This window comes from Dasypus novemcinctus, chromosome 10 (assembly GCF_030445035.2).
Source record: "Dasypus novemcinctus isolate mDasNov1 chromosome 10, mDasNov1.1.hap2, whole genome shotgun sequence".
In the NCBI taxonomy this organism is placed as follows: Eukaryota; Metazoa; Chordata; class Mammalia; order Cingulata; family Dasypodidae; genus Dasypus; species Dasypus novemcinctus.
In genome coordinates, this window is record NC_080682.1 from 112,271,343 (window position 1) to 112,294,393 (window position 23,051).

General features: G+C 47.6%; 1 protein-coding gene across 7 annotated transcripts in view; it reads right to left on the reverse strand.

Annotated features, from left to right (window-relative positions):
- Positions 1–23,051, reverse strand: part of TENM4 (teneurin transmembrane protein 4) — an 801,291-nt gene that overhangs the window by 350,324 nt on the left and 427,916 nt on the right. The gene's annotated exons all lie outside the window — the stretch shown is intronic.

The following is a 23,051-nucleotide window of genomic DNA, read 5'->3' on the forward strand; positions in this document are numbered from 1 at the left end:
GGAGCCCAGGTGCTCTGACCTTCTGTCCCATGCCCTTCCACTCGCTCAGGCTCAGCGGGGTTACCTGCCGTGCCCTCCCACCTCTGCTGAGCCTCACCTCTTACCACCTCTGACAACACCAGGACCTCGCAGCTGGCACAGACTACAACCTCCATTGCAGCACTGTTCATATAGTGAGGAACGAAACAACTGCAGCCCTACAGTCCGTGGAATATTCCGAAGCTGCTAAAAAGAATGAGGAAGATCTAAATGTGCTCCTGGGGAGTGATCCACAAGATACATTCAGTGAAAAAAAAAGTCGCAGAACAGTAAAGAGGGTATATGATTCCATTTGTGTTTGAAGAGGGTATATACATGCATATGCTTCTGTATAGAGATTTCTAGAAAGATACATATAAAGTTGTTAATGATAGATGGTGTAGCAGGTGAACTTCTCATTTTATAACCTTCAGCACTGTTTGAATTTTTAACCGTGTGAAATAAGGTCACTTGGTTAAAAATAATGCTTGGGTAATCTTTTAAGAAATAGTATAAATGTTAAAAATATTAATGCTGGGCTTTCATTTTTGAACTGTCACACTTCTATGCTGCTTGACTTTTTCAACCAGCATCTATTACTTGTGTAATTAGAAAAAAAGAGACTAAAAAGAAATACACGGTTGAGGTAAGGCCCCACATCTGTACACAGGTTCTGTCACAAGGCTTTTAAGCTCAAGAGAGGTGATATTCTCTGCACTGGTGAGATCAGGTCATGACACATGGCGGTTTCCGAGATGGGGTCTGGGGTGTACGTGTGTGTTCTGGGCACAACCGTAGTTGTGTAGAGGTCGGGTTTGGCTGTCACAATGAGTAAGGACCCTGCCTTGGGCTCTCAGTGCCCTGGACCCAGGGATGCTAAATGACCTGCCTAAAATGACCATGGTGCCCTGCCTGGGAACACTGGTAGGATATGTAAATGTAGAGCTTTTAAGTGTCTCATCTATTCTCTCATTTGAACTTCATATCCCCTTTGAGGTTGGAAAAAAAAGGTATTCATTTTCATTTCCTGTGGACAAAGAGGAAAGACCTGGGGTAGGGAACCCAAATGCCTCAGAAAGGGAGAATTCCCCAAGAAAGAAAGAGGCCGATGGTGACAGGGTTGACCGAGCAGCCGGGAGGCAGGGCACCTGCTGACTGCGCGCTCGTACCCGCGCTGTGCCAGGCCTCTGACGCCTCCTGTCACAGGGATCGGGCAGTTTCTCTCTGTTTTACGGATGGGTGAGCTGAAGCCTTGGCCGTTAGACCGCCGGCCCCAGGGCACTCAGCTAGTCAACGACGCTGCTCGAACCCAGCTCCGTGCGATTCCAGAGCCCTGGCTCTTTGCGCCTCCCCAAGTGGCCTCCCGCACCGCCACATGCGGAGATCAGATGGCACCTGGAAGCAATTTCTCCTCTGGTCTCCCCCTGGGACCTACGCTACTTTGGTAGGGAATTCACGGTGGGAAATTAACCACTGTCTGTAAGGGCCAATTACACAATCTAGAATAAAAAGAGCAATATGGGCCTGGGCCCAGGCAAAACACTGGCTCCCGCTCCCGCCGCCACTGCCTGGGGAGGCAGCTGGAAGGGCACGGCGAGCGGGGAGGGGAAGCCCTGTTCTATTTTAAGAAAATACTTGTGTCTGATTATCCAATAATATCAAGCTATAATGCTGGGATAACTATGGATTTTCCCTACAGTTGAGGAATTGCAAGCCATTAACTTCTCACTTTTAAGGTAGATCTATTCAGAAAGAATTTCATTCTTGGTGCCATGTGGTAAGCAGGAGCCAGAATTACTGCAGACTTCTCTTAGGAAAAGAACAGGAATTCAGACCTGCAAAACCTGCAGGCAAGAGAGGCTGGGACGAAGGGTGGCCTCTAAAAGGATTTCTTCCCACTGACCTGGGCTTCTCTGTGTCATTGTGTCCTCTAATGCAGGTACAATTAATTTTTTCCTGACTTAGTGCTTCATACTTTGACCACTCCTCCTAGTCTGAAGACTCCTCTCAGGTGTCGCCTCTTCCAGGAAGCCTTCCTTGAGCACCCCAGGGTGGTTTAGGGCCTGACAAACAAATCCCCAGTTTTGCCCCCTCCTATACTTATCAGATATGTCACAGGATTGTTTCTCTGGCTGGACGGTGTGCTCCCTTAGAACAGGATCTCATATCATTCGTCTCAGGATCCCTATGGCTTAAAAAAGGGTGGGCGCGCAGTAGGGACTCAGTCTTCTGGATGCATGGTGGTGTGTGAACTCCTCGGTCCTGCCAAGATCGGTGTCGGATGTGAGCAGAGAACCTCCGTGTTCTTCCCCCAAGATGGGAAAACTGAAGGCCTGCCCGGGCGCTCGCAGGGACGGGAGACTGCACGGCACGGCCCTGCCTCTCCGGGAGCCTTTGCTGTGTGACACCGAGGGAGGGTGTGAGCTCCAAACCAGGCACACCTGCAGTCCTAGCGCCACGCCTGCCGGGCAGAGTAAGAAAGAGGGCGTGAGAAGGGAGCAGAGCCGCGTGGCAGAAAGCACAGCTCTTGAAATCCATCTCGAGAGGAAATTGTAGCAACGTCATGTACTATCTCTGCGATGCAAGGCAAGTTTACCGTTAACTCTTTCCCCTTCTGTTCCCTCACTACGGCAATAATTAGGTGTGTATACAGGGCTTCCTACTGCGCCAGGCATTTAGTAAATGCTCAATAAACTGTCGTTTTAACTATTGTAATTCTGGAGAAAGGGGTGGGGTGATTTCCTTGTGGGATGGCCTGGGCCCTCCTGCTTCTTAGCAACTGTCTGCTTAGTTGTCCAGCATTGGAAGACCAGCTGACTCAGCCTCATTTTCATTCCTTCATCACTTCATTCATTCATTCAGTGATATTCACTGAGCAACTCCTATTGGCAAGATGCTGCAGTGTGATGGGACAGACACAAAGATGAAGAAACAAAACGGATTTTCAGTCATCACAAAGGATACAACACGATGGCCAAGGTAGAGTCATAGTGGAGCTGAAGATTAGATGCTAAGGGAGCTTGGAGGAAGAGGGGACCATGAGAGATGGAGAAATCAGGTTATGGAAAAGGGGGGGTGGGTTGTGTCTTTCTCTGGCTGCTTTTTTAGATTCTTTCCTTATAATGGATCTTTAGCAATTTTATTATGCTTTTCTTTGTGTTTATTTTGGGGCTCCCCGAGCATCTCAAATCTGTGGGTTTATCATTTTGATCAGACAGGGGAAAATTTCAGCTACTAGTTCATCAAATTATTTTTCTCCTCTCATCTCTTTCTTGCCTCTCCTTTCATGACTCTAATTATAAATTTGTTAGACAATTTGATATTATCCTACAGGCCACTGAGGCCTTTTTTCCCCTTTCTCTATCTACTTTAGTTTGGATGGTTTTTATTGTCCTGTATTCAAGTTCATGGATCTTTCCTTCTTCAGTGTCTAATCTGCTGTGCAGCCCATTCCACTAATAATCCATTTCATGTATTATATTTTTCAATTCAAGCATTATCACTGGCTCCATTTCTCTATTGAAGTTCTGTATTTGCTTGCTCATTATGTTCACATTTTTTCTTTAACTCCTTGAACATATGTATAGTAGCTGTTTTAAAGACTTCTCTGCTCATTCCCTCATCTCTGTCATGTTTGAATCTGTTCCTATTGGGCAATGTTTCTCTTAGTTATGAGTCCCATATCCTCTTTCTTTGGATATATAGTACTTTTTATTGTTTGCTCGACACTGTGAATGCTACAATGCTCAGGTTCTGGATTTTATTGTCTTCCTTAAAAAAAAAGTGTTCAGTTTTCATTTGCCTAGGCAGCTAATATAGTTACAGATTAACTTTTTCTTTTCCAGGCTTATTTTTTTATTTTGTTACAAAAGACCTAGAATAGTCTTTCCTAGAGCTGGGTTAACCCTGTTCCTAAAGCATGGACTTCCTGGGATCTTCCTGAAAGCCTGGGGTGTTCAATAAAGTTTCTCCATTTTGGATGTTTGGAACTCAAACATCTCTCAGCCTTCTGTGAGCTTCATCATGCAGTGCTCTGTAGCTGTTTTATTTCTCAGTAGTTTTTCCTTCTCCAGTAGATGTTCAACTTATTTTTATTTTGTTTTTTATTTCTCTCCCCTGCCCCCCTGTTGTCTGCTCTCTGTGTCCATTCGCTGTGTGTTCTTCTGTGTCCACTTGCACTTTTGCCATGCGGCACCAGGAAACTATGTTGCTTTCTTGTTGTGTCATCTTGCTGTGTCAGCTCTCCGTGTGTGCAGCGTCACTCCTGGGGTGGGCTATGATTTTTTCGTGTGGGGCGGCTCTCCTTGTGGTGCACACTCCTTGTGTGTGGGGCACCCCTACACAGGGGACACCCCTGTGTGGCACGGCACGCCTTGCGCGCATCAGCACTGTGTGTGGGTCGGCTCCACATGGGTCAGGAGACCCTGGGTTTGAACCCTTGAATCCTCCATATGGTAGGTGGATGCTCTATCAGTTGAGCCACAACTGCTTCCCCTTTGTTCAACTTATTGACATCTTTCCCTGCACATGTGAAACTTAGTATCAAAGACTCAAGGGGTCTTCTCTGCAGATTTCTGGAGCCTCTTCTTTCTAGTACCCTCTCCCACAAATTCCAGTTTCTTCAGTGGCCCTGAACTTAGTGAGACAGCTATGCTCTGGCCTCTTGTTGCCTGCAGTTTCATAAAGTGACTCTTGGCTGAAAGTTGGGGTCACCGTTGCGTTCATCTGTTTGTTTCCTCTTTCTTGCAGGAATATAGTTTTGTGCTGGCTTTTGTCCAATCATTAAAAATAGGAGGTGCACATACTTTGTCAAGTCTAAAACTGTTTATGGTGAGATGGCCCGTCACGTTCCAGTCCTTCTGTCTTGGCTGGAAGTGGAAGTATGGCAAATGGAGAAGTGGACCAGTTTCTGGAAGAACGGCTAGGATTAGGACCTAAGGCAATGAACGAGCAGACTCACTGCAGACAGAAGAAACAGCATGAGTAGCAAATATTTACTGGGGCCTTGCTGTGTGTTATGCATGGGGGATCTGGTGGTTAATAAGACAAATGGAGACATGCCCTAATGAAGTGGACAGCTTGTTCTGACCTGTGTTCAGGGCATCCATTCTCTGGATGCCTCCTCTGTGCTGATGCAGAAAACTGGAGTTACAAAGAAGAAGAAAACACAATCTTGTCTTCAGGGAGTTCAATATGTCATGGGAGACATAAATAGTTACTTTCAACATAAAGCAGTGAGTAAGATGACAAAGTTATGCCTAGGGACTATGGGAGGAGAGAGATGGAATTTTACGTATAGTTTCCTCTACGCTGTGTCTCAAAGAATGATTAAAAGTTAACAAGGGGTACAAGGGGTGCAGTAGAAGCACAAGGGGTGCCAGAAAATGGCAACAAGATAAGCAAAGACATAGAGACGGGGGCTACCTATAGGAAACTGCAACTATCTCAATATGCCAGTATTGAGATGAGACGGGAGATTAGCTCTTGAGGGGCCTTGTGTGCCACCTTAATGTTTAGATGTTATCTTGAGGACAATAGGGGAGCCATGGAAAGCTTTTAAGCAGGGGAATGCTACCCTGAAAACTCCTATCCTTGATATCTCCTAGCTGGCAGGAAAAGTTCTGCATCTCCAAGGGGGATTTCTGTGACCGGGGAGGGCTGTTACAAGTTAATTTCACCAGGAATTTGAAGGTCCTTTTGTAAGAGCCATTGGGATTTACAAAACAAAACAAAACAAAACAAAACCCACGAAAACAAAAACGGTACCAGACATAAACTTCTGGGTTTAAATTTTGCCAACAGAGATATAGAAAATCAGAAAAATATAGCAGGTAAAGAACTGTTTCAGGAAGGTGGTAGGTGTGAGAGATCATAAAATTTTAGAGCTAGAATGACCCTTGAAAACCATCCCATTCGTCCCCTAATTTTACACAGTACAAAGGAGGCAATTAAAGCCAGAAAGGTGAGAAGCAGAGTGGGGGTGGCACCAAGAGCGGCTGGGTTTTGGAGTTAGGTACACCTGAGTTTGAATCTTGTCTTGGCCATTTAAACCCTCTGAATTTATTTTTGTTTCTTCACCTATAAAATGGAGGCTAACAAAATCTACCTTGCTGGATTGAAGTAAGACATACACAAAGACAGTGGAGTGGTTCAACTGAGACTCAACTCAGCTGGCTTACACAGGGCCTGCAACTCCTCAGATGCTCATTTGCTCCACTGATTTACCTGGAGAGGAGAGAGAGGCCACGGGGAAGAACGTTTCCTTGGGAACAACTTCAAGCACTGGGGATTTACAACGGCTTCAAATTCCTTGTCACTACCCCCAACAACATGCGGGGTCTATTTTCTCTCTCCTCGAATCTTGACTGGCGCTGCAACTACTTTAACAACAAAAAGGGCAGCGTACACGAAGCGAGGCTATGTGAGTGTCGGGCCTGGAGCTTAAGAGAATTGCTAACTTCTGCTTTCTACCTACTCAACTGTTTACTCTCTTGGGATCCAGCCATCATGAAAAGAGCTCAGAACAGCCAAGGGGCCACCCTACGTGAAGAGGCAGGCATCAGCCTTCTCCAAAGCCCCAGCAAGGCACCAGACGTGCGAGGAAGGCTATCTGCCGTGTTCCAGTTCCACCCCCGCGCGCCTCGCAGCCTCGGGAGAGAACCCAGGCAGGACGAGCAGAACTGCCTGGTCAACAGCATTCTGGAAATAATGCAGAGTTGTTATTTTAGGCCACTGAGTTTTGCAACAGTTTGTCATCAGGCAAAGGACATCCAGAAAAGACAGGGGAGGTCCGCTCTCCTGCCCAGGCTAGGGTCAGGTCGGAACCTTACTGGGGTCGGGAAGGAGCTCTTCAATTCTCGACCCGAGCAGTGCGGTTTGGGTGGAGGCATCAAGGTCAAACGCAGCGTGGGGTCAAAGGTCTTCTCCCTCCTTCTCTGAGGAACAGAATATTTATGGTGCAGTGTAGACAGCGTGGCACGTGGGGTCTGCAGCTCTGGGACCATGGACGGCTAGCCTTCTGCGCAAAGGAGCTGTGTTCTTACGGAGGCTCCGGCCGTAACGGCAGGGGCATGGTGCCACCTTCTCAGTGGCTTGTAGGCAGAGAATATTAACAAGGAGTGTGGTGTGAAGGCGTTAGAGTGGACTTTTTATTGAGCACCTATGAGGTCACTTGGAGACTTCCAGAAATCCCTGGGGGAGGCTCGGAGGGAGCTGTGTGGAGGTCCTGCACAAAGGTTGGGGGCAAAAGCCAGGAAATCTGAATTATTGCCATCAGCGTGACCACAGGCTGAAGTCTGGGAGGTTTTGTAAGTCCAGCTCCTAGCATAGTACTTGGCACGGGGTACGCGGCCAATACGTGACAGTCTTTATCATTAGGGAATTGGCCTTAATAGCCAAGGTCGTACAGCACATAAACAACAAGGCAATCTAGCACTTTCCCCCCAAAAGACACAGCCCCTCGCTCACTGCTCTGGAGTTATTTTAGAGGCAACCACAGTCATGCCAAGAATGCAGAGCTCAGACTACACTCTGGAGATGCAAGCAAATCCTGTTAGGCTCCAAAATTTACATATGTAAGTCCCTTCTTTGGCAGAGAGGATAAGATTTGAATTTGGGGCATTAGGAATCTCTGGATCTTAAAACAAATGCCACCATTCTCTGATGGACATTTTAACGGAGGAAGCTGGAAAAAAGAAAATGCCCTTTACTACTTTAAGAGTGATCAAAATATGTGCCATAATTATAATTCAGGGGTTGCTTATCCTTCAGCAGGTGGAGGCAGGGAAAAAGGAAGCTGCAAAGCCAGCTCTCACGTCAGTGGCAGAAGAGGAAAGGCCCTAAGCTTCAGCAGTCATAGCTGGAGATTATCCTTTGTATTTTTCCCTCCTGAGTTTGGCTTTTGAGGAACGTGAGGACCTGGTGGAACTCTACAGGCCTGAAAGAAGCAAGAGAAAGATAAGCTTTCTGCTGGCCTCCTTGCTCAAGGCTCCAGGGAGCCTCGCCCACCTAGACTCCTCGGTAGTAGAACCGGCACTGAAAGAAAACCAAGCTGGAATTTGGGCTCAGCCAGTTTCAAGTTGGAAGGGCTGGGCAAGTCACTTAACCTCTCTGAAGTTCATTTACCTTATTTTTGAAATAAGACTAACACTTGTTCTGCTTAGCTCACCTAAATGTTCTTAGGTAAATGAGATCTTGGATATGAAATTATGTTAGAAACTATAAGGCGAATTTCTAACTGTGGTTGCGTGAGAAGGTAAGCAAATCCTCTCCCCCCAAAAGTAATTGTAAAATTGAATAAAAGGGACAAACAAGACCATTTCAATGCTCTGGAAATCAACTGAAGGAATATAATAATATCAGAATAGCAGCTTGAAAACTGCTAACTTTAAGTAAAAACAGTGGGGTTCTGTGCTATTATTGTCTTGGCCTCTTCCCATCCTTCACAGTTTTGCAGACACAGGGGTTCTGCCGGGTAAGGCTGCCTCCAGGATTGGCAGCTTGGGTGCCATGGTTGAAGGGGCTCACTCACTCTGGAGCCGTGGGTGATGCCCATGGGCAGTGGCATAATTGTCGGTGGGAGTGATGATCCTTGGTAGCAGGCAAGTGGAGCAGGCCTGGTCCCAATCTCACACTAGGATGAGGCTGGGACTAGCATATTGTCGGCTGAGATGTACATGAAAAATGGAAGCCAAAGAGGGCCCAGGATTCCGCACACTTCTCACCAACCCTAAAGGTGTGTGCATGCACAGAGAAGATACAAAAGGACCCCATGGAAACAAAGGTCATAACAGAGCTAAAAATGACCTGAACTTTGTGCTTGCCTCCATGCACATAGACACACTGGCAGAACACCTGGCTTGAACGGTTTGAGCACAACTTCTGGTCGGTCATTTGTTGACCACTGAGCTATATAGACAGAAATAATTGAGTAGCGACAGGAATGGCCACATACTGTGAGAGAGGAAGATTTCACAGATTTTGTCCAGACATGTTCTAAACAAAGAAACAAACAAAAGAAACAAAGAGCAATAAAAACAATCTTCATGGAGAGAAAAATCAGAATCAAGAGTTGATACAATATATTAACTAAAATGTCCAGTTTTTAGTAACAATGAAAAATTATAGGACATGCAAAGAAACAGGACAGTATGACCTATATTCAGGAAAAAAAAGTAGTCATTAGATACTGACTGAGAATGCCCCAAGATGATAAATTTAGCAAACATTTCAAAGCTGCTAAAATAAATACATTTAAAGAACTAAAGGAAACCATGTCTAAAAAATTAAAGGAAAGTATGACTAACTAACAAATGTAGGATCTCAATAAGAAGACAGAAATTCTAAAAAGAACCAAAAGAAAATTCTAAAGGTGAAAAGTATAAAAACTGAAACAAAAATGTACTAGAGGAGCTCAACAGTAGATTCAAGATGATGAAAGAATCAGTGAATTTGCAATAGAAATTATTCAATCTGAAAAACAGATAAAAGATTGAGTAAAAATGAAAGAGCCACAAAGACCTGTAGTCAACAGTTAGCACTGGACCATTGGAACCCTGGTCAAACTGTTTAAAGCTAAAAACAAAGAAAATCTTGAAAACAGTAAGAGAAAAATGACTCATTATGTTCAGGGCTCATCAATAAGGTTGACTTCTCACGTGAAACCTTGGAGCCCAGAGAGCTGAAAGAATAAGAACTCAACCAAGATTTCTATATATAGCAAAAAGTATCCTTAAAAAGTAAAGGTGAAAAAAAGATATTCCCAAATAAACAAAGACTGAGAAAACTCACTGCAAGAAGACCTGAACTATAGGTCTAAATGAAAATCTTTAAAGCTGAAAGGAAATAAGACCAGACAGTACTAAATCCACAGAAAGAAATGTAGAAAATATGAAGGTTAATATAAAAATCTATAAATATATATATTCTCATTTTTCCTCTTGATGTCTGAAAAAACAAGATGGTGAATACAATAATTATAACACTATTGTTAAGTTTATAAATGTAAAGATGTATTAACACATTCAGTCTGCCTCCTCCCTGAATATCCAAAGCTTATAGAGCCTATAGAGCCTAATTGGCTTTCCGGGAACTAGGCAGACTGGAGTGGTTGGCATGGTTACGAGAGGCGGGGCTGCAGGTTTACTGTTTGCATGCACACATGGTTTATGCTGGAATCTTAAGTTTACCAAGCTTACACACACAGCCCAGGTTATTTATGGAGAAACACAGCCCCCACATATAGCCCATATCAACAGTAATAACATAAAGGGAGGAAGGAAGAGAACCGTATTGGAGCAAATGTCTATATTTTACTGGAATTTGAGGCTCTGAGCCTGAAATTTCATGAATCAGAAACAGAGAGAATTGGAAGACAAAATAGACAATTCAAAAATCCCATAGCTGAAAATGTCGATACCTTGTTTTCAATAACTGATAGGAAAAACTAGACAGAAAACCAGCAAGGATACAGAGGACTTTATGGACACTACAAATTCCCTAACCTGTCAGACGTCTGTGGAACACTCTGTCCAAAAAGTACAGAACACACCACCTTCTTTTCAAGCCAACAGGGAAGCTTCTCCAGTACAGACCATATGTCAGTCCATAAAACAAATTTCAATACATTTAAAAGGATTGAAATCATACAAAGTATATTCTTTGACCACGGTGGAATAATATTAGGAACAACAAAAAGAAACATGGGCAATCTCCAAACACGGAGGCCTCTTCATCCCTCTCTTGTTCAGTAACATGAAGCCTGGGTAGCTGTCCCTCTCCTGGGACGAGAGGTCTTTCTGAGCAGTTAGAATGCCATCCTCTCTGCTTCTCCTTTCCTCTTCTCTAATCAGTGCCTCTCTTTCTACATTCAGTCAGAAGTTGCAACCCCATGAAAACGGGTGGTACCACACCGACTGGGAAACCTTTAAGTTGGTTGATGTTCAACGTCAAAAGCTGTAGATGGAGTCTGTTTACACCCTAAACATAGGACAACTACAATATATACAGAGTGGTGCTCCAGGCAAGACTCAGAAATTTATTTCACACTCAGAGAAGTGCAGGGCAGGGCAGGGCCATTTACTGACTTCCTAATCTGGATAAGGTATTAAACAAGGCATTTTTTGTTTTTGTTTTTTTGTATTTTATTTTATTTTATTTTTTAAAAAAATATTACATTCAAAAACTATAAGGTCCCATTCAACCCCACCGCCCCCACCCCCCACTGCCCCCGCAGCAACACTCTCTCCCATCATCATGACACATCCATTGCACCTGGTAAGTACATCTCTGAGCATCGCTGCACCCCATAGTCAATGGTCCACATCATAGCCCACACTAAGGCTTTTTTTTTTTAAGATTTATTAAAAAATTTTTTAAATTTATATCCCGCCTCCCTCCCGCCCCCTGACGGCTTGCTTGCTGTCTGCTCTCTGTGTCCATTCACTGTGCGTTCTTTTCTGTCTGCTTGTTTTTTTTGTTGTGTCATCTTGCTGTGCCAGCTCTCCGCGGGCGTGGGGCAGCCTGCCTTCACAAGGAGGCCCTGGGACACGAATATAGGGTCTCCTATATGGTAGATGGGAGCCCAATTGATTGAGCCACAGCCGCTTCCCCATACAAGGCATTTTTATATAATACCCCTTGGGATCGTTAACCCCAACTCGCTGAGGTAGGCATGACTCTCTTTTTACAGATGAGAGAACTGAGGCTCAGAGGTTCAGTCAGTGACCCAAAGCCACACCAGCTGGGCCAGCCTGGGGTAGGAATCCATCAAATTTAGATATATGGCATAGGACTTGAGGCCTATTAGAGAGAAACTACTCTCTTTTGTTACAGATAAAAGAATTTCAGAGAACTCTGAATACAAAGAAGCACACGGGACATTGAAATTGTATTTTTAGAAGTTTAAAGAAGAGTTCTTAAATGAGATTTGAATGATTTTCCTTAACTGGCTGCATTGAAATGCAAAAGTATTGTAATACAACGGGCGAAAGGGGGTGTGTGCGGAGGGTGGGAGGTGAGAGCGGAGATGATCATCCTCATTCTGCAGATGAGAAAACCAGGCTAAGGGCAGGCGCTGTGTGTGATCTGCCCAGTGTGCCAAAGCCCACAGGTTGCAAAGCGGGGCTTAGAACCCAGGCCTCTGGGAGCCGAGTTAAGAAGCCTCAGCAGCTGGGTTGGGCATCAGGCCCAGTAAATGAGAAACTGCAAGCTGTGTGCAGGCAGCGGGCTCCTGGCACACACAGGCTCTCTGGCCACTGCTGGAGGGGTCACGGAAAGCTCCTCGTCAGGTGGGGAGCCAGGGGACCCTCGCAGAGGGCAAAGGGGGTCGAGGAACCTTGTGCTTGCTCTACCCCTGTCCAGAGAGGAAAGGAGCACCTCTCAAGGGAGCTGAAGTGTGAGCCAAAGCCCCCAGGCTCGCTTCTGCTCCGCCAACACCCCTCACACCCTCCTTGCTTCTTAAAGCATAGCCATCTTCCTAAGTCCAGTGCGTACTGGACCAGATCCACTTACCCCTGGCAGAGCAGCAAGACGGTGGCTTTTTCTTGTGATTCTTGTGACTGTTCACTGCACTCTCTCCGTGGACCTGTTATCCCTGCCCGCCCCCCCCCCCCCCCCCGCCACTAGTTCCACCCCAGATCCCAGTCCTGTCTTGCTGTGTGGAGGTCTACCAGGCATCACTTAGCATTGCACCACACCACTGGAGTTAAAACAGCAGGAGACCCAAGAGTTTTAGACGTGCAGCTCTTGTTCGGTGAATGGGATTTTTATGAGGCCGCTGCAATCAGTCTGGCATACAGGGTGCTAAAAATTTTTATGGCTGGCTGGGATTCATTGGAAGCGCCAAGCTGGAACTTGATGGAGTTCCCCATTAGAGAATGTCCCCAGGAAAGCGGGCTTGCATGGTTCCCTGGTACTCGAAGGTGTCAGGGAAGCTGGTTTTATGGAAAGCAATTTCCTCAGTAAAGAAAAAATATGCTCCAGAGACGGAACGATCTTAGCACAGGGGCGCTGCCACCCCGGGTTTACCGGGTTTCCTTAGCAGGAGGTCCCTGGTGATCGCAAAGACAAATGGGTCCTGCCCGATCTTCCCTTCTCTTTAAAAATATATATTTTTAAAATATAATAATTAAAATATTGAAAAAAATAATAAAGACATCATCCATACAAAACTGTTGTTAACATTTTGTTAGATAGATACATCATTTTTGACAGTTTGGATAACATAATGAACTTTCATAACTTCCGGTTGACGTTTTATAATAAGCCTTTTCAAGTCATGAAAATGTCATTGTAGGCCTGATTTTTAGTAACTTTATTATATTCCATTAAGTACGTACACCATAAAGTGGTAAGACCACATTTCATATTGTTGCATATGGAGGTGGTTTCTGATTTGTGTGTGTGTGATTGTAAATAATGACATCACGAGCATCTGGGAACATAACGTTGTGTTCATGTTTCCAGTGAGTTCTTTGTAAAATATTTCTCAAAGTAGAATTACTGGGCCAAAGGATGTATAGATTTTAAAGTGTCTTGAGATATATTATATCATACAATAGTTTTCTGGGTGGACAATTCCATCAGCTGGGCCCTAGAAGAGAATATGTCACCATCCCCTGGTCAACACTGAGCTCTTGTGCTTTCAACTTATCTACTAATTTGCTGAGTACAAATGCCATCTCACTGAGTTTTAATTTGTATTTTGGGATTTACAGTAAGGCTGAACATTCTGCTTACTTGTGTATCACCTGTTTGCCTTTCTCCTGTTCTATTGGCGTCTTTGTGTTACCTACAGAAAGGGTTGTCTGCCGTATGTGTTACAAAAATATGTCTGCCCATTTGTTAACCTCGCAAAAGTTTCAAGCAAAACTCAAGCTGAACACAGATGGGTTGCTAGTTATTCATGGTTAAGTAATAACGATTATCCCAAGGTTGCCTTGGGCCCAGCTTCCAGCGGTGTGGGTTTGGTGTGTTGGCTTTGGTGAGGCATGTGGGGCACCCAGGCTGGACCCCAAACAAGTAAGAGAGTCTTCTCCTGAGCCTGACTCTATGTGCCCAGGCGCTGGGGATGTGGAGAAGGGCCAGACACAGTCCCTTAGTGAGCTTGCATCCTACTTGGAAATAAAACAAGCAAGCCCATGACCAGAGCACCAGCTGGGAGCAACAAATGCCATTTGTAGAGCCGTGGTCCCGAGATTCAGTCTTAAATGCCACGGGGCTTTAGAGTCAGGCTTCGAACCCAGGAGTCTTGACCTTTAGCCACAGAAGCAAACAATGTTAGTGTTGAGGGGACCATAGCAATCCATTTGTAGACTATCCCTCCTAGGGAAACTGAGGCCCAGAGAGGGCAGTGACTTGACCAAGGTCTTGGAGCAAGCCAATGGCCAGGCTGACCCGGAATCTAAATTTCCTGCTTTCCAGTGCAGGCTTTTTTGAGCTCCCCGATTTCACTATCTACCATACTTTCCTGCCTTCTTCCCCACCCACCTGCCTACCTTTACAGAATGCCTTCTACGTGCCAAGCTCTGACACCTGGAGGTGACAATATAGTTCCTGCCATAAAGGAGATCACAGTCAGTGGTGGGAGGTGTGGAACAGAAATGACCAGAGGAAGGGAGGGTAAGGACTTGGGGCTCTGGGGCTCGGAGAAGACTTGGGGAAGTCCAGGTAGAAGAATTCATTCCCCTTATGTTGCCCAGGAGTTTCCCAGTGCACCCGGTTATGGGGGAGCTGGGGAAGGGCAGAGCTAAGATCCAGCGGACAGCACCTCTTCAGCCCCTCGCCCACCCTCATCTGGGAGAAAGAAGCCAGCTGTAGAGTCAGGCTCTGCTCCAGCTGGCCGTGGGGCCTTGGGCAAGTTTCTTCACTCTCTGCACCTTGGTTCTCAGACTTCTAGAATAGGCCACTGATTGTGAGCAATAAATAAAACATGTGGCAGATTGTGTGGCACCTATTAGGCATGTTTTCTTCTCTATCCCACCCTTCTAAACTCAGAATAATCTCTTTGCAAAAAGCAAATTGGGGAGCAATGTGGCTTAAGCGGTTGAGCGCCTGCTTCCTACATGGGAGGGCCAAGTTTGGTTCCTGGTCCCTCCTGAAAAACAAAAAAAAAACCCCAAGTAAACAAATGAAAAAACCAACTGAGGGGAGCCAATGCGGCTCAGTGGTTGAGCGCCGGCTTCCTACATAAGAGGTCCCGAGTTCAATACCCAGCCCTGGTACCTCAAAAAGGAAAAACAATTCCCTGAGCACAGAACAGACAAATGCCTGGCAATGCCTCATCTTCTGGCCCTGCTTGGGAGAACTCACCAATGACGGGCTCACCTGCGGGCCCTGATCTGCCCTGCTCCTTACCGGATGCTCCTTCCGCCCACGGCCTGCTCCCTTCTGGCTCGGCCCCTTCTGACTCGAGCTCCCCATTAAGTTGTCCCCTGAACCCCTGAGTTACTCTCTGAATCCCGGCCACAGCCCTGGCTGCGCCCCACCGGTCTGCTTTCTGCTCACAAAGCCCTGACCTGGGAGTTTCCCCGCCCCTCCCCACACCTGTTTGACCTTGGTCCTGTTTCTGAGTGTCTGCTCTGGTTCCCAAGGCCCTGCCAGCCCTGCCCACCTTGCTCGTCTGAGTCCCTCTTCCAAGCCTGACCTCCTGAGGTCCCTGGTCTGGGGGCTGCACTCCCTAAGCATGGATTCTGGGACCAGATCCTCTGCCCTGCACTCCCTCTTCCCAAGGGCCCAGCTGCTGGCTGGAGCCCAGTCTGCACCCCTCTCTGTCTGGCAGCCCCCGTCCACCTTCAAGAGCCAGGCTGTTGCCCCATCCTAACCCTGCCTCCTTGCCCTGACTGCTGGGAGAAATTTATGGGCAGACATGAATACAATTTAGAGGGAAATTAAAACAGAAAGCACAGCAGCCCAATTGCTGAGCATGGAGTAGAGCGGGCAATTTCCTCACAAAGGGGACACTGCCCATTGCTTCTTTTATTGCCTTTTCGAAACCCTATGCCTCCGACTGTCGACTGTCCTTACGATTCAAGAGGCCAAAGTCCCTCCCTCTGTTTCCCTTCTTTAGATGGAGCCCCTTGCTCTGAGAGGGGGTCCCCAGCCTGCCTCCCACTTGCACGGTCTTTGTGTAAAATCTGCCAGGCAGTAGCCAAACGGCCTGCCGGAGCCCTCTTCATAGGCAGCCACCCAAGCCACCAGGCGTGAGAGGAGCAGGGAGGAGCAGAGGCCATGGCACGGAAACCTGCCAAGTGCAGCCGGCTCCCCCGCCACGGGGCCCGCGAAGCTGGGTTCTACCAGCACGAGGTCAGATCACTGACTCAGAGGGACCCAGAGAAGTCGCCGTGAGACCTCCCTCTGCCTTTCACCCACATGCATTCGGTTTTCCCGATGGTCCCAACCTCAGCAAGTGGACTCGGTCCTCTGTGATGGGACAAGGGCTTCCAAGCCAGGGTGCCAAAGGGGGACGGTTCCGGACTATTCCACCTACAGGACACCCTCCTGGGAAAGCTCGAGAGGAGGGGGGACGGGGCTGACGCAGACTGAGCACCTGCTAGATGTCAGGCAATGCCCCGTTGGATCCTCATGATAACCTTGAGCAAAGGACGGCGTGTCCGTATTTACCCTTATTTCTGGAAGGAAGAGGGAATTAAGGCAGATTTTTCTCAGTGTCTGACACCAAGTAGGTTGCTGAATAAATGCTTACGAATGTGAGCAATACCCAGGCTCTTGATGTGTTTTTGAACATGTGAAGAACTGTCAGTCTTCTTATCAGTTTAGTTTGTTGTGCTAAGTGCGCCACAGGAGGTGCAGGACACGGTACTGAGCTCACTGCATCAAAGTGCGACAGAGATGGCTGTCTAACCAGACGTGGGCTCTCCTATCCAGAAAGAAGAGAGTCGTGGCCAAAAGCGGCTGCTCAGCCAGGCACCGCGCTTCCCAGCTGCCCACGTGGAGGCCGACCACGGGACTCGGCATCCCGCACGGAAGTGCCCAGAGGGTTAAGACGCGCGTGGGCTGCCTTCAGCCTTTCCCCTTCCTTTGCAGGTGACTCTGAAGCCCTAGGGATGGCAGAGCTAAGGGGCAGGCGGGGCCTGGGCTCCTGCATCATGTGAAGCACACACAATGCTGCCTGCCCCCCAGGAACGCTGCGACACACCGATTCATGAGCAAGAGCTTCGGGAACTGGGGACCTTACTCCTTCCTGTAACTGGCACGGTCCCTGCAAACGCACCTGATGAGCTGATCCTCCTGAGTGGAGCAAATATTCACTGGCCATGGGAGCTCTGAGTGCCTCCCCTTCTTCCTTCCTGACGTCCTTCACCAACGGCGGCCACCCCACACCGTCCCGCTGCCCCTCCTTGCATTGCTCTAGTCTCCGCAGGCTATGGTGCTCTTTTGACATTGACAACATCCTGCTTTATCTTTCGAGATGCCCTCAGGGGTCACCTCCTCTGGGAAGCTCTCCAGGACAGCCCTCCAGGCAGAACGGGCCACCCCAGGTCGCTACGGTGCTTACCAGACTTGTCCTGCGGTGTCCTGGATGATTCCCGTCCCACACGGCCCTCCTCCTGCGCTCCGTGAGGAAGCCGGGTGCCCAGAGCCTTTCTGCGTATCCACGAGCTCTGCCGGGCAGGCCCAGCACGGGGGGCTGCTCCGCCGTTGGTGCGGTGAGGTGCCTGGGAGCTAGTGCAGGTGGGGTGTCTGCAGTGACGCCACCGACAGTGGGGCTCCTGGAAGGCTGGGTGAGCAGGACTCCACAGCCAGGCTGGGCTGGTCGGGAACGAGGGCAGCGATAACGATGGGGGTCCGCCAAGGACGCGGGAGGCGGCAGTGGCTGTCGGCACACCATGCTGGGTGCATCCTGCTCACCGACAGGTGCAGAGGGACCTAAGGGCACCTGGGCTCCTCATCTCAGTCCCAGCCCAGCTCGAGCCCTGTGGGACTAGCTGCTCTGGGACTGCTGCCCCTCCAACTTCCTCCGCTCCTGGCACACTCAGCTTCAGCCACACTGGCCTCCCGGCTCTTCCTCAGACTCACCAGGCTTCTGTTGGGGAAATTCTCCCTGACTCCTCACTCCCTCTCCGCCTTTAATTCTCTGCCAGCTCCTTGGCGGGACTTTTCTGACTACTCTGCGACCTCCCTGCCCTGAATTCCCTATCTCCCCTTCTTCCTTTATTTTCCTTTATAGTCTTTTTAAAAAACATTTTAAATTTATTTCCCACCCCCCTCCCCTTGCGGCTAGCTTGCTGTCTGCTCTCTGTGTCCATTTGCTGCACACTCTTCTATGTTTTTGCTTGTCTCCCTTTTCTGGTTGCGTCACCTTGCTGAGTCGGCTCTCCATGGCGCTTTGCTGGCTGGTGGCGCTCCACAGCATGCGGGCGAGCCTGCCTTCACAAGGAGGCCCCGGACTCGAACCCAGGGCCTCCCGTATGGTAGGCGGGAGCCCAACTGATTGAGCCATAGCTGCCTCCCCTCTATAGTCTTTTTAACCACCTAACACTCTCTGTGACATTCCTGAATACCTTGTTATTTACCTGTCCACGAGGGCAGGGTTTGGCTGTTTTGAGTCCCCAGTGTCTAGCATGGTCTCTGGCATAGAGAGTCCAAAAATACTTGAAATAATTGTTGAAAGAGTTGATAGCAAGGAAGGGAGTGAGTCTCTGTGCCTGTCCCACTCTGGTGAAAAGCGGACCTTCCCCTCAGCATCTACTTCAGCGTTACCTTTGGGACGCGCAAGCCAAGAGAAACCGAGGAGCCGGCCCCCAGTGGCCCCATTCTTTTTTTCTCCACAGCTCCCTAGCCGGGCAACAGGAAGCCTCTACCTCTGAGCTGGCAAGGGGCGGGGGAGGCTACAGGAACTTTGGGAGCCATTGAGCTATTAATTTATTATCTAATTAAGGTCCTCGATGACAGCGCTATTTGTTCCAAAACGCTCTCCAACCAAAGCACTGCGGCAGGTATGCAGGTATGCGCTCCAATCAATTACAATGGGTCTCCTTAATGTCTGCCTTCAGCAGCCAGTAACCGCTGCCCTCCCGGGCCCGCAGGGAAATGCCTTTTCACTTCATTAGGCCCCAAAAGGCCCGGCTGCACAGCGGCCGCCAGGCTCCAGGGGGACGCAGCCCTTCCCAGTTTGGGTGAGGAGTGGGCTGCACTCTGCCGGGAGAACTGCCTTTTGCCGGTCAGTTGCAAATCAAGCTATAACCACAGAGAAAGAGGGCTCTGGGAGACAAGGGGTGGGCCAGTGGCCTTGGCCATGGACCCCAGCTTTTACAACAAGGAAGGTGAGGGACAGCGGGTTTGCGCAAAGTCCTCAATGCGGCTAACTGTCCCGCTTCTGGGCTCTCACCACAATGCCGGGACGTACCTCTGACACCGACTTCCTTGCTTTACTCTACCGCAGTTGTGTGATGCTCCCCAAAAGCTGGGAGCCCCTTTAGGACTGATTCATTCCTATTTCTTCCGACACTAGGCTGGGAGAAAATCATATAAAATATACAGTAATGATGCTGAAGATCACTAACACATAGTACTTCATAGTGTGCCAGGTATTGGCCGAGCGCTTTACATATACTAGGCCATGGAATCCTCAGACTACCCCAGGAGCTAAGGGCTATTTTTTGTTTGTTTGTTTGGAGGTCCTAGGGCCAAGGACTGAAGCCGGGACCTCGTATGTGGGAAGCCTGCACTCAATACTGAGCCACATGAGCTCCCCTGACTTGGCTTTTTAGTTTGTTTGCTTGTTTGATTTTTTTTTTTAAAGGAGGCCCCAGGAACAGTACCTGGGACCTCCCATGTGGGAAGCAGGAGCTCAACTGCTTGAGCTGCATGTGCTCCCTAGGTACTATTTTTATTGCCATTGTAGAGATGAAAAATTGAGGCAGAGCTGGGATTTGAACCCAGAAAGTCTAGCTCCAGAGTCTGTGGTCAAAATCGATTCAGTTGTAAACACTGTTGTAGCCCTTAGGGGTAACAGAAACCATTCTCATGAAATGATACTCTCTTGCCTCTCAGGCACTGGTAATGCTAGTGGCTCCCTCTTTGCCTTTCATATTGTGGATCACCAACCTATAGGGAAAAGATACACGGCCGATTCCAAGAGTAAAATCCATTTAAAGTGCGTGTGTGTGTATTTTAAGAGACATCTTTATTGTTCAACTTACCCACAGTGCACAAACCTATTCAATTAAAACAAAAGGTAATAAAAATTATACTGTAGCTTTCTTTTAAGGTCTATTATGGGAAACAGCCAAAGAAAGAAGGGGAAGAGGCTAGGGAAGGAAAAGAACTCATTCATTCATGCAGTCCACGTTATCTGCGTGTCTGCTACGTGCCTGGCGCTCTCCCTAGTGTGGGAGATACCACGGTTAACGAGCAGGACACGCCCCAGGCCTCATGGAGCTTGTAGTCTGGGGAGATGGACAATCAACCCAAACAAAAACGAACTATCCGGGTGCTGTGATGGGCGTAACAAACACAGGAGCACTTGAGAGACAAGACCAAGACACTAATTCAGCCAAGGCTGTCAGAAGAAAGGGGGATAACTAAGGTGAAGCTTGAAGAATGAGAAGGGCAGAGAATGCCAAGAGTGGATGGAAGAACATTCCAAGAAGGGGGGCAGCACTGCAGAAGCCAAAGGCAAGGAGGAACCTGGCAGGTTCCAGGAACTGAAAGTATGGTCGGGGTGGGGTACGTGCAGGAAACGAGCAGGACTGGATTGCAGAGCACGGAGAGTCTTGTAGACTATGGTAAATGGCTTGGATCTTATTTTAATAAAAAGGAAAACCTTTAAAAAGAAGGATTTTAAGCAGGGGCATAATAATGCTTCCATTTACATTTTGCAAAGATCTGCTGTGTAGGGGACATGAGTGGAAACAGAGAGATGAGTTAACAGGGTCTCCCAGGACTACAAGTGAGAGATTTAGGGGACCTGAATTAAGGCCATGAGTAGAGATAGAGAGAAAGATGGATTCAGGATCTTTTTGGAGGGACAACTAAATGGACTTGATGATTTGGATATGGAAGCTTTAAAAAAGGCCAGAAAAACCCACCCCACAACAGGCTAAAGAAAAGATGACTCAGGTTTCTAACCAGGGCAGGTGGGTGATAGAATTCATTTCTGAGATGTGGAGGACCCAGGGGAGAATCAGATTTGGGATTGTGATCATGGGCTCTGTTTTAGCTATGTGAAGATTCAGGTCCACTCCACATCCAAGTAGCAATGTCAACAGGTAGCTCAGAGTTCTAAGGACAGGAGTGGACTGAGGCTATAAATTTTGTTGGCTTTTAAAGCATGGGAATGGATAAGATCACTTTGAGAGTCAGGATAAGGCCCGTCAAATGACAGGGTGGACAGTAAGAAAGAGAATATCCATCATGCCTGGGAAAAACAAGCTGGATGAATTTTGAACGAGTGGTATGTGTGTGAGGAAGTTTTCGAGAGAAGCATTCAGCTTTCAGCTCCATATGGGGGTCACTAAAAGACCCCAAGTTATTGTGAGGGGAGGTAGGATTGAGCACTGCTCAAAAGCAGGATTGGAGTTGGGCAGACCTGAGACTGAATCCTTGCTCCTACATTCACTTGTTCTGCAACTTCAGTAAGAGCTGAAGGAACAATCTGGATAACAGAATTTGAGGCTGGAGGAGGTAGAGTGAATGGGGATTGGTCTCTCTTTTCATAGCTTTGAAGGGCCAGGGAAGAATTAGCTTGATCTGAGTGGTTCCAAAAAGAGGGGAGCTGTGGGAGGAGGTGCAATGAGAGTGAGACAAACCTTACTGGATGCTAGGAAATCTATTCTCACGCAAAGCACAGAGGACCTGCTTAATATGCAACTTTTGGATTTACCAAAAGGGAGAAAGGTAAGAATATATACATTTGTTTAATTTTGCATAAAGAATCCTTGAAAGATACATGAGAAACTAAAAAGTATTATCTATGGGGAAGGGACAGAGGATGTTGGGAATTAGGGGAGGAGGGCAGATGGGGTGGGAGCTCGACTTTTTACTATGTACCATTTCATGTTGTTTCACTTTTGAACCATGTGCCTATATTACATGTTTAAAAAATTAAATTAAAAAAATAACTGAAGAAAGCACGTGAGCAGGAAGGCAGGCTGCAGGCAGGAAGGAATGTATGTCCTGAGTCAGAGCTCTCCAGACACGGTGCGGGCTGCCTGGGGAGCAGACCTGGCTTCATGGGCCGGGGACCCATGCAGTCGTTTGCGTTCCAGGTTCGGAAGGTCCCCAGGTTTGGTTTAATGCTTTGTTGTTGCTGTCTTGGAATTCATCATCTTTGAATGTGGAGTCTTGCATTTTCATTTTGCACAGGGACCCACAAATGACACAGCAGATTCTGTTGCAGAGGAGAGGTGATCCTCCTCCTTGAGGGAGGAAAACCACTTGGCTGAAGGCTGTGTAGCAACTTTCAGCAATGGGGGGCATTGCCTGTATGACCTTGAAATAAAATCTTGTCACCAGAGCATTTCTTACACCAGAGCCCTATATGGCTAGGTTGACCAGATGTCCCAGTTTTCCTGGGGCAATTCTGGTTCAAGCCTATTGTCCTGATATAATTACTAACAGAAGTGTCCCAGTTTGGACAAGAAATCCTCTGGCCGCTGTACTAAGACCCTCCTGCCACCTCCACCAGCATCCAGGTTTGATGGGCTGCTGCCTGCCCCAGTTGCCAACTCGACACACACACTGCCTACTACACACACGCGCGCGCGCAGGCATGCATACACACACACGCCTGGCGTAGCTCACCAGTAAGCTGATTATTTATAATGTGTCAGAAGATAGTTTTCAGATAAGGAAATGGAACCCGGCTTGATTGAAACAATGTGCTTATCTCCGTCTCAGGAGAAAAGAGTGGCCAGACAGAGATTCCTTGGAATATGTTTACTTGCTTGTCAGAGACTTCCCTCCTCCCCTTCTTTTTAGCATGGGTTTAATATGTAAAATGTGATTTGTGTAGAGCATGGAGGGAGTAATGGAGGCAACTTCCTCTAGCCAAGTGGACCTGCATCTTCTTC